The sequence below is a fragment of the Triticum dicoccoides genome, chromosome 4B (assembly GCF_002162155.2).
Source record: "Triticum dicoccoides isolate Atlit2015 ecotype Zavitan chromosome 4B, WEW_v2.0, whole genome shotgun sequence".
In the NCBI taxonomy this organism is placed as follows: Eukaryota; Viridiplantae; Streptophyta; class Magnoliopsida; order Poales; family Poaceae; genus Triticum; species Triticum dicoccoides.
The window spans coordinates 408,405,228-408,423,951 of NC_041387.1; positions in this window are offsets into that span (position 1 = coordinate 408,405,228).

Here is an 18,724-nt window from a genome sequence, read left to right on the forward strand (position 1 = left end):
GCTATTGCTTTCTTCATGACTTATACATGTTCCTGTAACTATGAGATTATGCAACTCCCGTTTACCGGAGGAACACTTTGGGTGCTACCAAACGTCACAACGTAACTGGGTGATTATAAAGGAGTACTACAGGTGTCTCCAAAGGTACATGTTGGGTTGGCGTATTTCGAGATTAGGTTTTGTCACTCCGATTGTCGGAGAGGTATCTCTGGGCCCTCTCGGTAATGCACATCACTATAAGCCTTGCAAGCAATGTAGCTAATAAGTTAGTTACGGAATGATGCATTACGTAAACGAGTAAAGAGACTTGCCAGTAACGAGATTGAACTAGGTATTGGATACCGACGATCGAATCTCGGGCAAGTAACATACCGATGACAAAGGGAACAACGTATCTTGTTATGCGGTTTGACTGATAAAGATCTTCGTAGAATATGTGGGAGCCAATATGAGCATCCAGATTCCGCTATTGGTTATTGAACGAGAATAGTTCTAGGTCATGTCTACATTGTTCTCGAACCCGTAGGGTCCGCACGCTTAAGGTTTCGATGACAGTTATATTATGAGTTTATGAGTTTTTGATGTACCGAAGGAGTTCCGAGTCCCGGATGAGATCGGGGACATGACGAGGAGTCTCGAAATGGTCGAGACGTAAAGATCGATATATTGGACGACTATATTCGGAGTTCGGAAAGGTTCCGAGTGATTCGGGTATTTTTCGGAGTACCGGAGAGTTACGGGAGTTCGCCGGGGAGTATATGGGTCTTATTAGGCCATACGGGAATAGAGGAGAGAGGCCAAAAGGAAGGAGGCATGCGCCCCCCCTCTGGTCCGAATTGGACAAGGGGGCCGGCCCCCTTTTCCTTCTCCCTCTCCTCGTCTTTTCTTCTCCAACAAGGAAAGGAGGAGTCCTAGGGAGTAGGACTCCCCCCTTGGTGCGCCTCCTCCATAGGCCGGCCGCCTCCCCCCTTGCTCCTATATATATGAGGGCAGGGGGGCACCCCAAAGAGACAACAACAATTGATCCTTGAGATCTATTAGCCGTGTGCGGTGCCCCCCTCCACCATAGTCCTCCTCGATAATATTGTAGCGGTGCTTAGGCGAAGCCCTGCGATGGTAGAACATCAAGATCGTCACCACGCCGTCGTGCTGACGGAACTCTCCCTCGACACTCGGCTGGATCGGAGTTCGAGGGATGTCATCGAGCTGAACGTGTGCTAGAACTCGGAGGTGTCGTAGTTTCGGTGCTTGATCGGTCGGGCCGTGAAGACGTACGACTACATCAACCGCGTTGTTCTAACGCTTCCGCTTTCGGTCTACAAGGGTATGTAGATTACACTCTCCCCTCTCGTTGTTATGCATCACCATGATCTTGCGTGTGCGTAGGATTTTTTTTGAAATTACTACGTTCCCCAACAGGCTCAACCTATACGTGTATGCACCCTTTGTTAAGCAAATGGATTGTTGTGAGTATAAATCAAATTTATTTGTGATAAGCAAAACATTGATGTTTGCAGCGGTCTTTATGAATCATAATGTATCGAACAGGCTATCAATGTATATACATGAAAATTTTAAAATTCTATTAGATTATATAGTAGCACTATCAACCTACATGAATTAGATGACGTCACACTCAATGAACAATCATCGGTTTATGCAATATCCACTTCTCACCGGCCCAGCGCCAGCTGCTCGCACTCATGCAGATTCGGCTTCTCTCTCGTGTGCTGCCTGTGTTGGTTGACTGACATGTAGGCCAGGTACCCAACGGGCCCACACGAGTGGAAGAACGGCACGGTGTCGTACATCAGAGTCGAGGGCGCTGCTCGTTGCACGCCCAGACGAACACGCCTCCTTGCCGCATTCAAACGCCTCCATGAAACCCGTGTGGAAGCCGGGAAACTCACTCCGGCCACACGATCGTTCATGACCGAGCCGGCATTAAATGCCTCATCGGTTGAGCTCCTACCGTTCGCCCTCTATTTAATCTCCTATTTAAATGAGGCCAGATGTCGGCCAAGAATGGCACACCTCCGCCGCTCCCCTATCTCCTCCTTCACCATTTTCTCCACTCTTACAATGGCTTACGAAGAGTAGTTATCCGGCATCCAAGCCGGCTGGGTGGCCCACCGGATACGAGCTATGCAGCTCGCTGATCCACCTCCCTCCCCTCGCCCGATGGAGCCACTTGCCGCCCCAAGCCCATGCGTTGTTCAGCAACTCGCCGCTCCAGGCCTGCTCGATGAGGAGTGGCGAGCAGCTCCACGCCGGCACGGTGGGGAGCACGTGCATCATCGATGATGTCCATGCCGCCGCCTTGTACTGCGCCTCCCGTGTCTGCGAGCATGTCTCCCGTGTTTGTGGTTGAGACTCCCGTGCCTGCGGCTGCACCATGCAAGTAGAGACAGAAGTCGGGTGCGCGGAGAGTGATGAGTCCGTGGCTAGCGACTCCGCGTCCGCCACCATCATCGAGGAGAAGTAGAACATGGGAGGCCGCATCGCTTCGGTCCCATGAAGGCCACCATCGAGGCGACGCCGGCATACACAGTAGGTGTCTTGTCAGGTCCTTCTGTTGTGAGGACCTTCGTCGACCCCACATGGGATCCACGGAAGTGGAGAAGCCCCCTTCGACTCCATGTTAGGCATCAACAAAGGATTTCACTAAGTTGAGCAGTGGGGAAGCGAGCCGTCCTTTGTGCTGAAGCATATACCTCCGGGGCTCTCGGCAGTCTGGTGATCGTGCTGCCGGACATGAGGAAGACAAAGGGATCCACGGGCGACCATTTAGGCTAGGTATTATACTTGTGCACTTCAGGAGTAGCATCGCGTAGTTGATTCAAAAATGTAATGAAATCCATTATGTTTATATGAAAATTCAGTATTTTATATGAATTCTGTCATTGTTTATATGAAATATGGCTGTGTTTGCACAAATTTTGTCCGGTTGGTTGAGTTGTTGTCAAAATGTGTGTGGCTATGGTTGGATGGCGTGATTTCCTGGTTGCCGGCCGGTTTGCAGCCGGCTCGGGTGGACAAAGGGGTCGCCAATATTTTGGCTACCCCGGGCAAGATCCAAACAACCCCTTCCAACCCTAGCCCTCCCAACACATTCAAATCCCTCATTCTCCTTGAAATTTTGCCATGTGTTGTTTTCAGGGATATTTTGCTATGTGAAAACAAATTTAAATATGAACGAATAATCGGTGTCCGCGGTCTTCTGCCGGACACGGTTGGATGGCCTCATAGTAGTAGTGTAGAGTAGTAGGAGTAGTAGTACAGTGGTAGGAGCATTACTACAACAATTTCCTTGGAGTCCATGCTACAACAAGCTACCCTAGGCTATGTTACTACTCCATCCTTTCCAATTTATAAGGCTCAATTTCAAAATCTCTCCAACCAAGGTAGACGGTGAGTGGTGGAATAAATTTCGTAGTTTGCACAAGTACTTAATTAATACGCTCATTTTTCTCAAAAAGTTATGTTTACCAATGCATTAATTACAATGAATGCATGCATGACCACTAAATTTCCATGAACTTCTACATGCATTGGTGAGTTTTCTCTTGATACTACTTGCATCGGGTGATTTAATGCACCTCAAAATCCAAACATGTGATGGTAAGTAGTAGAACTGAGACTTATAAAGCGGAAAACAACTTTTTTAGATGAGCCCTATAAACCGGAAAGGAGGGAGTAGTAAGTAGTACTGCCTCCATAGTGGGTATGTACTCCGTAGAATCAGATTTTCCCAAAACTAAGTCGCTCAACCTTTATTTGCTTGTTTCCCTTCCTGCCTCGTTGTTCTTTCCCATGCAGATAGAAAAATCAAGGCCGTGTGAATAGCAATTTATTACTCGTGTTGATTGTTGCATGTGTCTAGGCCAATGCATGCACTTTTTTTGCTTGGTGCTCATTGGGAAATCCGAGCAGAAAAAAGGAGGGTACTACTACAGTGTGCCGGATCGACCGTGTGGGGGTACCTCCGTCCTGAGGCAACTCATAGTGGGGAGTACCACATACTAGTATCGTGCATATGATACTAGTGTATGATACTACCTTCATAGTGCATAGTATCATAGAGTAGTATTATAAATGGTCTTATTTATTGTCATGCATGGCGCAAAATAACATAGCATTTATTATGATACAGTATCTACCTATGTTAGGCTAGCCATAGTGGGAGTAACTTAGGTAGTAACATAGCACATTCCAAGGAAAAATTGCTTATGTGGCATGGAGTTAATGAGGAAAGAGATGCTTGTGGTAACATAATATGTTACTGTAACATAACACACCCCGAGGTAAAATGAGTCTATATCTCAATTAATGAAGGCTTGCATATTACCATCCATATGTTACTATCCACTATGGAGGTAGTAACATAGACTAGTAACATATGCATGTTACTAGTCTAAGTTACTCTCCACTATGACCAGCCTTACTCTAACCCTCTCTATCTTCTTTAATTCTCTGCCACATCAGCATGTTTGCTATTCCCAAGTGCATGATACCAGTTAAGTTACCACCACTATGGTCAGCCTGATTTATCGTCCCACATCGTATTTTGTGCCAATTTTGACCATATATTTAACTAACAAGATGTTAATGCATGTTATAAAAATTTATATCATTGTAAACTATGTTCAAATATGAATCCAACGATATGATTTATGTTGACATGTACTAACATTTCGTCAATTAAATCTTTGGTCAAACTTTAGCACATATTACAAACGGGACCAATAAACCAGTAATCAACACCGTGCGTGCTAGTATTCGTGATGATCTGAAAAGGCCCACTTGGAAAAACAAACAAAGAAAAAAGGGCCCAATACACATTCAAGCATTTCATCACATCTTTCTCTCGCTCTATCGTATGTCGAACAGACTATGCCAAACTCCCATGCCTACCGCGCGGGAAAAGACCCACCCTCGCGTTTTTAGTCCGAGTTTGTATCGATTGATCACGCGAAGCAACAAAAACCAAGTCGTGTCTTGTGTCTTGTACTCCTCCGTCGTACTAAGAGTGGAGATGCTCGCTTTCATGAATGTTGTACTTCCTCTCACCGACATGTGGGACATATAGCGACCGGGTCGACGTGTCATGCACCAAATAACAATGCAGAATAGCAGGGGGACGCACCCCAGTTGTAGCGCCCAGTAGTAGTAATGAGCAATGAGACGTAAAATCACAAAGCCGCACCTTTCCCACAGACAGACGAAGCAACCATTATTTCACACTTCGCTGAATCCGCTTCTCCATCATCTCCTTCAAGAAAACCATGTATTGCTTCTCCCATTGCTCTGCCTCAAGAGGGACGCGCATCGCCTTGGTACATCATGACACGTGGGACCGCATGACAGGCCATGCTCCCCCGCCACCGCTCGATAAAATCACCTCATTTTTACTAATCTGGATACTATCTTTTTAGATCAATATAGTCAGGATTCACCAAGGAGCAAAACCAAGTGGTAACCTGCTCCTTTTGCATTGGCGTAGCAACTCGGTAGGGTCAGTCCGCACATGAAATGGCGACACACTTACAGGACCCCTTTGGCCGACATGTGTCTCATCCACCGTCTTGTTCCATGTGCGATGTACCAAACTACAATTTGGAGCAGCGGTTGGACTTGGAGGCACCCCGGTCATAGCGCCACAGTAGTAGTAAATGAGCGATGAGGGGTCAAATCACAAAGCATCACCTTTCCCGCATTAAGCTGGACAGACGAAGCAACCATCCTTTCACTCTAGGGCGCAAGAGCATAAAGAAAAAAGAAAACCAATGATGGATGCGTCAACTACCTAGGGCACCCTAGGGTAGGAGCCTCCACTACAAATTCGCTTCTCCCTCGTCCTCTTGAAGAAAATCGATGATGCGTGCAGTGGGTAGGTTTTGTAGGAGTACTATGGCATGCGGGGCCCATGCCATAGTAAACAGGAGAGATATTGAGTTCGAGTCGACGCCTTAATACGGGTGGTACGCTCGGTTTTACAGGAACGAGGCAGAATTTTGGGATCGGGAGCAGTGGAGATATACGTAAAAAAAATTGTGGACGTAGGTTCGACCGAAAGGCAATGACGCATGGGCCCTGCATTTTGATATACCCGCGGCCGCGTGAAATTTGCTACTCAAAATAATGCATAAAAGTTCCTCCAAAAACATCTATAACTAATGGGAAGTGAATGTATGCTTAAAATGAAAATATAATACAAAGAGAAAAATGAATTGCAGTTAAAAGAATGACATTTCTAACAAAAATGTGAATGTGAACTACATATGTGTGCACGTGACCAACACATATATTGTCAATACAAAATCTAATGCAAGAAATAACTTATGAGTAAAATGCACGAATTGATGATGTGGTGCTTGCATGCATAGAGTACAAAAAGCTAGTGGGTTGTACTAGCTAATTAGGAATAGAAGATGTATATATGGAAGTTGTAGGGAAAGAGATGACATGCATCTCAATTCCTATGAGTACATATTGGAAAAGCGACGTCATTTGGTTCACATCATAGGAACTTTTCTATTGAATCCAGAGATGACATGTATCTCAATTCCTATGAGGAAGGATTTGAAGTGAGATGTCATTTGGTTCACACCATAGGAACTTTTCTATTGAATCTGCTAATGTATATTTTCCTTTGAAATTGTGGGAGTATAGGAATCCATTCATATGAACCAAATGGCTCTAAAGCTATGAAAACCATATCATGTTTATTTTCCTTTTAGATGTGGAGTATATGAATCTATTCCTATGAACCAATTGGCTCTAAAGGAAAAATTCTTATAAAAATCATATCATGTATAGTTCCTATGATATTCCTCCACACCAAAGGATGGTCGAAATTGTTGTGGGTGATATGATAGTCTTTCTTTGTACACTCCTCCCCCATCTTTATAGTTACCTCTCGAAGATGAATGAAATGATATATAGTGGGTATTCTATATGTGCATTTTGGTATACGAAAATTCAATAAAAGTTTGCGAGGTTCAAATTTTCAATAAAGCTATATGCAATACATTTTGGAACGGGTGGAGGAGCATACGGCAGTTGCTAACACTCATGTGGAAGATTTGCGTGTCGGAATGGCTCTTCTGTTAAATGCCATGGCAAAACTGACACTATCAGATGCCAATCTAATGGTTCTTTTGGCGTTTGTCGAGAAACGACTTGTGGTGAACGTTTGTCAGATATGATTTACGAACACATGCATTGCATTGATACGTGCCCCCTCTCTCTCATTCACACATGCACCCTCACGAGTCACGACTCTCTTGAGTCCTCTCGTACCCACCGTCTATCTATAGGTAGATGTCACACACATATGTGCTCTTCACACCCTACCCTCAGAACTTCTAAAAAATAAAATACGTCTTGCACCTTTATTTTAACTCACACGTCACACACTTATACTATTACTCTTATGGCGAACGTTCTTTGGGCATAGTATATTGTACTCTCACGAAGAGAAGCGGTGCATGCACGCACTATTCTCTCACACCACTCCCGTGTACACGTAGGAGCGCATTTTTTTGAAGCTAGGAGTGCATTTTTTTACAAAGAGCCATCCAATTGACATTTTGACTAGTCTAGTTTTCAACTTGATGGAGGGTCGGGGAGACAGGGACCACACGTGAATGATACAGTACATAGTGCGTCCTGGATGCGGTGATTTGATACTGCGACCTAGAAGTTGTGGCACGTTATTGATCGAGTTTTCTTTTTACTTGAACTTTAAATGAAAATAGTGGTTCGCGCGTATTCAATTTAATAATGGTTGTTGCAACAAAATCACTCCACTATATATATAGGTAGGAGCCTCGATGATTGCTTTACTAGGGTTCCTCTCTTTCACTCTCTCATGCTCTCTGGATCTAAACAAGACATAGGTGGCCACACTCTCCCTCTGCTCACCGCCGGGGCTGGGGTGTAGGTGCATCGTTCACGCGGTCGTCAGCGGTGAGGGAGGAGACCAATAGCTGCTCGTGCGTCCCGATCGGCGGCCGTGTCATTCTCTCTGAGACAGCGTCGGCTCGGGAGGGCCTTCAACCCCTTCTTCCTCCCTGTGGTATTGTGGCCAAGATGTGGGCTCCCGAAGTCGTCTTTGCCACATCCCAACGACCCTCGGGTATATCTTCCTTCGAAACCGGCCTTGCTCTACTACCCCGGCTCCCCACATGGCTGCGTGTGGATCTTTTTCTACTTCCGTTGGTTGTTCCAAAGCCACCTAGACTTTTACTATTATTAGAGGTAAAGCAAGTTCACACAGTCGAATCTAAGAGTTGGTTCAGATATGGAAGAAAGTGGGAAAGTTGTAGCATGAATCTAGGACTTGATTCTAAGAGGAAATGGGGGAAAGTAGTAGATGCTGGCTACCCAACCGGTCTCTTCGTTGAAAAGGAGAAGAAAGTGGGGTGGATGGTGAAGGGTGGGGGAAGTGGACCCATCTCTTGGTCGAAAAAGAAAAGAAAGTGAGGGGTGTTGGGGGGACAACACAAATGAGAATGAGCAGTTCTAGATTTCCTGTGCTCACATAGGAAAATGTTGCTGAGGAGATAAAAAATGGGACAAATGCAGACATGCTGCCTGAATGTTTGCCGCTCCCGGCAGCCACATCTGCCTCACCACTTTATGCCCCTGCTGTCCCTACGCCCTTATCGCTACCATTGATGTAAAATCACATGAAGCATGAAGCAATGCCACCTAATGTCACTATTAAGTAATGTTGTTGTCAGTCTAGTGCCGTCGCTAAATTGAAGCAATGACACCACCATTTGATGAAGTGCTTCTGTCTTGCTTTATTTCCCATAAATTGTGTTTTTTGCACTTACACTTAAATCTCACACCACTAACATTGCTTCATCCCAGTGGAACTGCACAAATTTGATTGCACATTTACTGACCATGTGCTACTCTCATGACAGTAATACTAATTCTATTGTTCTGCATGTTAATCTAGTGGCAGTGTTGATGTGATGTGATGCTACTTCTTACTTAATGGCACTTTTTCATACTATCAATGTAGTGCCAATTATAACACAATAGATGATGTTGTTAATCATATGCCACTAAAAATAATTGTCACTGCTCAAATAACCGTATTTCATATTTGCGCAAATAGGGATGTCTATCTCCATATCATTTCTATTTGTGCAATCAAAAGTACACACCTCAGTTTTAGTAGAACTGCACAAAATGAGATGGCTATTCCTAGCTGCCTCGTCTAATCTCCCGTCTTCCAGGTATTCCTACATTGGTAGTAACTAGGTAGAATGACCAACGCAATCTAAAAGAAGCTGATCCGTACATTTATTTCTTGATTGCAGTGCTGGGACAAGCAAAAACAACTGCATCCTAGTCGGGAATGCACTTTCTCCCAGATCAAGGATGGAAAGAGGACTAGTTGGCATGGCTGCACAGAGGTTTTTGGGACATGTGCACGGATAAGAGCCATTATGGTCTGCTTATCTTTGCAATAGTGGTGCTTGAATTTAGTGGAACTGCACAAGAAGTTCAGATGGTCAGTACACTACATGGTTCAGTTCAGCATTCCAACTGAGAACACAATTATAATTGGTTATTCTGGAATGAGAAAACCTAACCTTGGATGGTGGCAACAAGAAAAACCAGAGTGAACTCCAGGAAATTAAAGCCTGCCTTGGGAGGCCCTTTGCTGAGAGAAGCCTTGCTTGATTTTTCCTGATTTGTAAACCTTCTCACAACTTTGTCTTTTGCTGTGAACTAGTAAATGTTGGTTATGTTCTATGAATCATTGAGATGTATAAAATTGTTGAACTTATGCTTTTCAACTATTTAATGAGGCCGATTTTAATGTGAATGTTCCACATGAATGCTGGACTAGCGTGTGAACATTTCGAATTTTCATTGTGGCCTCAGTTAACTGCATGAACCACTGTAACAAGATACGTGGTTGCTTATATGTCAGACAGCAGAGTATTGATTGTTAGATGGTCGATAGCCGACTTTTCTAGTGTTGAAGCAAGCTCACCAATGTGCCATGTTTTGCACAGCTACTTACAAGTGGGGTAGCACCAACAGTGTTTACAAGTACTTAACTAGCCTTACGTACCCTATGTATACGTCAGCGCATAGCTCTCGAACAAGTACTCAATTTCATCAAACACACACTGCTCGTATGATAAACTTGACAACTTATGTCTTACCATGCCATATTACATGAAAAAACTAGTGAGGACGCATCTGTTTCGGCAACAATTATGATGGTTCTCACATGATTCATGGGAACACAAAATTAGCAGTAGTTCCCATAGACGAATTCAAATAGAGTACTAGCCCCAGAGGGCTCGATAATAGGCAAGGTTTGGATAATTAGACACAATCCAAACTACTTTTAAACACTAGCTGGGCCAACTATTTCATGCCTCGATCTAATTTGGGATGGACACAAGACAGACCTTGCCATGAACATCATTGAGGACGTCCGGCAACAGCTCAATCCTATCAACCTTCTTGAAGATAACCTTGTGGCCTTGCCACTCATAAACTTGTTTGGCGAGGCATGCCATGTCATCTTCATGCATAAGCTTGACAAGAACAGTATGCCTCACAAACGAAGGAGTAGCTTTGAACTTCTTGTGCTTCAGTACACCCTAGACAACACGCCTGCAACAATGTGGCTGGAATACATCTTGACTTTGTTATAAGTGCAACTGGCTTCCAGGATTCAACAGCCTAAGAACTTTGTTTTCCTAGTGTGTATATTCAGGTCATCCGCCTCATAGCAAGGACATGTACAACCACACAGTCCTTGTATGCATCAGGGCTCTAATTGAAATAAAAAAAATTCCAAATTACTTTCCAATATAAAAAACAGAAGTTATTTAAACCACTATGTAGAGTCAAAAGTATGCATGACAGGGAAGGTAGCATGGCATCGAAGCTAATAAAATTTTGCATTATTTATCACCACATACTTAGATGAAAAACCACAATCAAGATCGGCAAAGAAGAAAATCACCTTGGTCGGTTCGGTGGCAGCCTCCATCTTCTTAGAGCTCTCTGTCTCGTGGGGATCAGCCTCCCGCGTCTGCTCCAACATTAGTAGATCTTTGCCTGGTTCTCCTTGGTCCATCATGAAAATGACAAATAGGAGACAACCGAAGGGAAAACACAATCGTAATGACAATGAAACAAAAAAGAGAGTGAGGATCGGTTACTGCTTTGCAAAAGTTCTTTTTTTCTGAAAGAAAATATACCAACATCACGGATCCACTTACCTTCCCTTCATTGGGAGAGAAGAGCAATGGCAGATGCAAGTGTTGGCTTTCTTGAAGACAGTGAGAGAGAAGGGGATTCAATGAAGGGTGAAATGATGGTTGCTTCGTCCGTCAAACTTAGACTGCAGGGAGGTGGCGTTTTGTGATATGATGGATCATTACTGCTGTGCTATGACCGGGGTGACTCTCCTCCTTCATACCGCCTTCTAATTTGGTGGATGGCATTTGGGCCCGCATGCTGGGCCCGCATGTCGGTGAACCAAAGTAAAACAACATTCAGTAGTAGGAGATGTTTTGAGGACCTCGGAGGAGCTAGAAGTGGTAGTGTATCCACTATACTAGTAGTAACTGTTTTTCTGGGTAGTTGTAGAGCGTCTCCACTGTACTAGTGGTAATTGTTTCTTTGGTCCCAAGACAAAAGAGCCCATCCACCCTAGTAAATAATAAAATCAATTCAAAAACCCATATATTTTCTTAATGAGAGGCGCTACCCAACACGTCGCCCCCCAAAAAACCTGGGTGCTCTTCTTCCTCCTCACTCCCACCCACCTCACGTTAGCTCGCTCCACTCGTGCCCCGAAATTCCTCACCTCACTCCTACAAAAAAAACAGCTCCCCTTCTTCCTCACTACTACAGAAAACCCCAGCTCCCTTCTTCTTCACTCGCACTACAACTAGACTCGTCATTCATTACTCTGATCAAATCTATGAGAGATGCCCTCGAGGAAAATGGAGTCGGCTGACCCCAGCGCAAAGAAGATGAGGCTCCCGCCAGCGACGACGCTTATTGTAGATCCCGGACCCGAAAGCGCGGGGAGAAGCAGCAAGGCCCCCCCATCGGATCCCAGGAACCCGTAGAATCTCGGGTGGACCGCATCAGCAATCTCCCGAACGCCATCCTTTGGGAGATCATCTCGCTTCAGCCCACCAAGGATTGCTGCCGCACCCAAGTCCTCTCAACTCGGTGGATCCCTCTATGGCGCATTGTGCCCCTTAATCTCGATTGTCGTCAGCTATCTTTAATGATTTTGAACTCCCCGGAGCCATCATCTCCTCCCACCAGGGCTCCATTCAAGGCCTCTGCATCCTGGCATGCTACCTGAGCATGCCCTGCATGGTGGAAGCCTGGCTAAAATCCCCTGAATTCACAAAACTACAGCTGCTTGAGTTCTATTATTCCCCCAGAAATCACATATCGAACGCCATGTACTTGTGCCCTCAGCACTGATGTCCATCTCGCGGTTTTCCTCCTCTCTCCACACTGCCACCTTTGCAATGTGTTACCTACCAGACAATCTGGTACTAAACCTTCGACTCCCATTTCTCAAAAAACTTTCACATGTGTGGGTTCATATGTCGGAGGCCTCATTGCACAACATCACCCACTCTAGTTGACCTGCCCTGTAATGCTTGGTGCTTCTTTTCATAGTTAGAATCAGTTGTCTCCAAATAAACTCGCCTAACCTTGTAAGAATTGGAATTTATTTTGACAGAAGGCAGCTCATCATCGAAGATGCCCCTTCACTTCAAAGGTTGATCCTTGATTCTCGTTATTCGCCGTCGAAAATAACTGTCGTCTCCGCGCCTAAACTAGAGACCTTGGGTGTAATACATGATCTCTGTGCTCATTTCAAGATGGTGTTTGGCTCCACAGTTCTTTAGGTACTATATATTATCATCTACACTTGTAATCATAAGCTGGATTTTTAATTTTTGCGTTTAAGTTCTATATCGTCTTGGAGTACACTTTTTGTACTACATGTTCTATGCTCAATGAAGAGTTGTTCCATGGATAGCCTATCAATGGTGTTGGATTCTGTCGATATATCCATATGAATAGTTTTGATCTGAAAAAGATTATTGGCTTACTGCAATGCTTTCCATGTCTAGAGAAGTTGTATATAAAGGTGATAATTTCATGCACATTGGAAGCCCGCATATAGTGTACTAGAATTAACCGTTCAGCTGTTGCTTTTTCGACAATCTTTTCTAGACCTTAACCGTTTTCAATCCTCATGTCTATTTAGGCAACGGGATGGGGTAAGAAAGTTATAACCAATCGGTGGATTCGTAAGCACCGGGATTTTCTCAGTTCTCATGACATTCGGTTGAAGACAATAACGTTGGAACGATATGTAGCCAACCATGCAAACATTAGATTTGTCACATTCTTCGTGATGAATGCGAGGTTACTATTGTACACCAGGCTTAAGTTTATCAGCAGCATGATTTTGATGGATGGTTTGTCGAAGAGCAAAAAAAGGAGTTTCAAGTGGACAAAAGGGCTTCTGAACGTGTTGGGCTTATATTTACAACATCTTGTGGTCATAATCCAGTAAAATTTACGACCCAGGATGTTCATTCTACAGAAAACGGTGCTGGAGTTAGATGTTTTTGCCCTTTTCAATATGGGTTTTATCTAAACCTGATGAACAATTAGCCCTTGTGCTTTTGTACAGTTTGTAAGTTGGAGTTAGATGTTGTTGCCCTTTTCAACTCGGTTGTGACTGTCATATTTTCTTTGAAACAAGGCGAATGGCTTGCCATTTGTTTCACTAAGAGAGAAATATTGTAACAAATCCCAACCAAGGGAAATAACATCACTCCCGCTAGCTGCTTGAGCTCACTGTGCATTACAGAACCCAAGTGATTAGCCCCCACTAGCACCCACAAACTTATTTTTAACTAGCACACCAAATAGGCTGTAAATTTTCATAAGATAGGCTACATGGCCGTGATAGATTTGGATTCTGACATTTGGGACCCACGAGGAAAAAGCCTATCCAAGGTGGTGTCGACTTACTAGTCAACAAACGATTCTGCCTACCAGCCATTGGATTGACATCTGTTGTGTATCTTCTATCTCTTGTCTTCTTCCTCTAGCCGCCCAAACCATACCACCCCGTCGGTCCCGCCTGCTCCCGCCTCCCACAGCTGGCTACGCTCTGCCGCCCTACTGTACCCTCAAACGTTGGCCAGTCCATCCCTCTGTTCCCCCACACGTCCTATTATTCTCCGTCGACATCAGCGCCAACACGCACCAGCACCCAAACCAGTCAACCCTCGTACTCCCCTCCGCCTGCGACTAGACTGCCGCATCTTCTACGACTCCTGTTCATTCCCATGTGAGGCCTCGCCGTCGTCCTCCGCCTTGGTTCACTCGCCGTGCACGGTACGCCATCGTTTGGTGTTGCCAACATGGTCAACAATTGAGAGGAATAAGGAGATGATTGTACGTTGAGACGATTATAGTAGGGACCCACCAGGGTCATGGCAGTATGCAAGCAAGTGCCTCGTTATTACAAACCAAAAAAATGGTTCCTCCTAATGGTTGGACATCTGGGTCCCACGCCATTGTCAACATAGTCAATAAACGAGAGAATTACACAACGAGCGGCTGACACCAGGGACCCAGCAGGTTGCGCAGTTGTTATTTACTTTTTTTAGGAACAAGCAGTTGATATTTAGAACTAGTTTTACACACGGATTAGGGTAACAATGGGCCTGTGCGGGGGCTATGGCCCGTCTAGCGAGGGTTTTATTTTATGTTTACCACATGATGAGCCCACTTGTGTTTTTTTCGAAAATGGGTAGCCCAGTTCTATTTTATTAAAGAAATACCCAACAGAGGCCTACTTGCTTTCTCAGCACTGCTGGGCTTCAAATCTTTCAAGACGAGAGTGATGTATTCGCATGCCCAGAAAATGAAGTAGTAAGAAATGGGATGTAAATTTTAAAAACATAACAAACCGACAATTAGTTTCAAATATCCTTTGTTTAGATTTTGAATTTAATTGTTTTTTGCAGGGAAAATTATGTTGGATTTTAAATTGATATAAATTTATTATTTTTAAATTAGTTTGAACGTGATTTGAAATTTCGGGATTAAAACAGTTCGGACCGCACCGAAATATGAAAATTTCGTTGATTTTTGTACCGTGGCCAGAATATTGGCTATAATGGTAACAAAAAGAATATGGGCTTCAAAAAAATCCTTAAGAATTAGCCAATGGGTTGTACATTTATTAACAATAATGGCAGATGGGTTGTATGCTGTTTTCCACATATTTGAGGCCGACTTGTGGGCCTACTAGGTTGTCGCGCATGATTTCCCAAAAAAGGTTGACGAGCACGCAAAGACGTGTCAACTTAGTCAACACACGAGAGCAGTGACTGTTGGATGTCCATCCAACAGCCATCGTGCTTCTTCAATCTCTATTATTCCTGCTCCAGCCGCTCAAACTAGCACCGGCAGGATTGCCTGCTCCCTCCTCCCATGGCTGGTTGTGCTGCCGCGCAGGCCTCACCGTCCCACCCTACTTCCATCGCTGGCCTGGCCATCCCTCTACTCACCCACACCTGCTATTATTCTTCGACAATGGCAAACAAACCAGTAAACCCTCATACTCCCCTCCGCGTGGGAAACAACTGTCGAGTCTTCCCTGGCTTCATGTCGTTCCCTTCCTAGGACTCGCCATCGGCCAGCGCCCTCGTGCTCTCGGCGCGGCGTGGTCAACATGGTTAATGAACGACATCCATCCGAAGAGGGCTGTACGTGGAGAGGCTGATAGCTGGGTCCACGACCGCACGCAAGGAAGGGCCTCCTTATTACGTGCAAAATAATGATTCCTCCACCTAACAGCAGGGACCCACTGAAAGGGCCTCTGTATTTTGCGAAAAAAACATTCCTCCTACTGACAGCTCAGACCTACCAGCTATATCTTCGCACGCAAGGAAGTGCCTCCTTATTACACAAAAAAAATGAATACCCCCTGCTAGCTGGGACCCACCATATTTGGAGGCTGACTCGTTGGCCTACTAAGTTGATGTAGACGGAGGGCTTTATCAACTTAGTCAATATAAACGATTCTAGTTGCAGTGACCATACGATGCCCATCCAACGGTTGTCATGCTTCTTCAACCTCTAGTCTTCTTGCTCCAGCCACCCAAACCAGCACCGGCTGCGCCGCCTACTCCTGCCTCCCGTGGTCGATTGTGCTGCCGCACAGGCCTCACCGCCCCACCCTACTCCCATTGCTGGCCTAGCCATCCCTGTACTCACCCAGACCTCATGTTATTCTCTGGCGATGGCAGCCTCACACTCCAGCTGAACCAGTAAACCCTCGCACTCCCCTCCGCGTGGGAAACAACTGCCAAGTCTTCCCCGACTCTGGGTCTGTCCCTTCCTAAGCCTCGTGGTCGTCCACCACATTGGTGCTCTCGGTGTGACGTAGTCAACATAGTCAAGGAACGACTTACATCAGAAGAGGATTGTACGTGGAGAGGCTGATAGCTGGGTCCACGGGCACAGCAAGGAACTGCCTCCTTGTTACGCGCAAAATAATGATTCCTCCACCTGACAGCGGGGACCTACCAGAAGGGACTCTGTGGCTTAGCTGTATTTTGCAAAAAAATGTTTGCCCCCTGACAGCTGGGACCCATCAGCTACATCTTCACATGCATGGAAGTGCATCCATATTATGGGCAAAAACAATTATTCTTCCCCCTGACAGCTGGGACCCACCAACTATATCTTGGCATGCAAGGAAGCGCCTTCTTATCCTCCCTAATAGCTGGGATCCACCCGGTCAAAGCATATGTAGCATTGTTTGTTTGGTCGCGAACGTGTACGTACATACTGGTTGATCGGTTTCTCTGCAACGATGAACCGTGGCCGAGCAAGCAGAGGCACGTGTAGTAGTAGAGCCCCCGACATAGCAGTTCAAGCAGTCCCTTCTAAACCATGTACACATACGTACAACCACATGCCAAAAAATACGCTCATGTACGTACATACGGGCGGGGTCCGAACGCCTACTCGTGCATACGTACGGCCAGGGCTCGTGTACATGGAGAGGCAACGACGTCCTGTACATCGGAAGCTAGCTAGCTAGATCAGAACAGAGAAACTGCTTCGTGTTCATCGGGAGGCAATGGAATGTGTCGTGTTCATCGGGAGCCAACTGGCTCGGATGGAACAACCGAAACAGGCTCTGGCATACCGCAACAGAGGAACGGCCTTCTGTTCGACCGACTACGGTCGAAGCAGGATCATGTTCATCGGGAGGGGTCCGGCGTACCGCAAAACGGAGGAAACGGACTTCTGTTCGAGCTCCTACGGTCGAAACGGGGTGCTGTTGATCGGGAGGGGTGTGGCGTACCGCAAAATGGAGGAAACGGACTTGTGTTGGAGTGCCTATGGTCTAAACGGGGTTCTTTTCATCAGGAGGAGTGTGGCGTACCGCAAAACGGGACTCCACGGGCTACTGTTCATCCACAATATACTGCCTTGCTCCAGCCTCCACGGGGCTACTCTTCATCCACCGTCGACTTCCTCCAGCCTCCACCTGCTACTGTTCATCCACTGCATCTTCCTCCTGCCTCCACCGGCTACTGTTCATCCACCGGCTACTGTTCATTCAGCCTCCATCGGCTATTGTTCAACCAACCCTCCACGGGGTCCTGTTCATCCACCCCCAACCGGCTCGGGTGTGGCGGCCTCTACAGGGTCCTGTTCATCCAGCGGCAATGGCCTACTACCACGGGGGCCTGTTCATCCAACCCTCACCGGGAAATGTTCATCCAATCCCCAAGAATGGTCACTATTCATCAAGAGGCAAGTTCGATCGGCTTCAGTTAGCAGTAGTAGCGAAGGAATTGCATGGGTTTAGTTAACAGCCAAGGGATCGATCGCTCGAGTTCAGTAACGTAGCTAGTGCAATCACTCGGTTTCAGTAAACAAACACTTCACTCGGGTTTAGTTAGAGCCCAACGCCTCACACACACGCACGTACACATACGAGAGAAACGCGTAAACCTCCGTGCATCGCTCGGCCCCGACCACCCACAGTAACTGGAAACTCCCTGAAATTTTCCTCGCCCTTGCTTCTACCATGATTTTTTCTGTCATGGACGGCCCAAAGAATGTCATGCAGGTGCGTCCCCGGCCCGCCCAGGACAAAAAACCCATTTTCTGTCATGATTTTTTGTCACAGAAGTAGGAGCCCACTACATCTATGATGATACATGGTTTTGTCACAATTATCATCATAGAAGTGTCATAAGCATGATAGAAAAGCTTTTTGTTCGGGCCAAAATATCACAGATGTGTCTTTTTTTGTAGTGGGAGGGGTTCTTCATCATCCTTGTTGCCCCTCCGATGATGCGTGAGTAGTTTACCACAGCCCTACAGGTCTATAGTTAGTAGCTAGATGGCTTCTTCTCTCTTTTTGTTCTTCAATACAGTGTTCTCCTTGATGTTCTTGGAGATCTATTTGATGTAACTCTTTTTTGTGGTGTGTTTGTTGGGATCCGATGAATTGTGAGTTTATGATCAAATCTATCCATGAATATTATTTGAGTTTTCTCTGAAGTATTTTATGCATGATTGCTATACCTCGTATTTCTTCTCCGATTTATTGGTTTAGCTTGGCTAACTAGATTGATTTATCTTG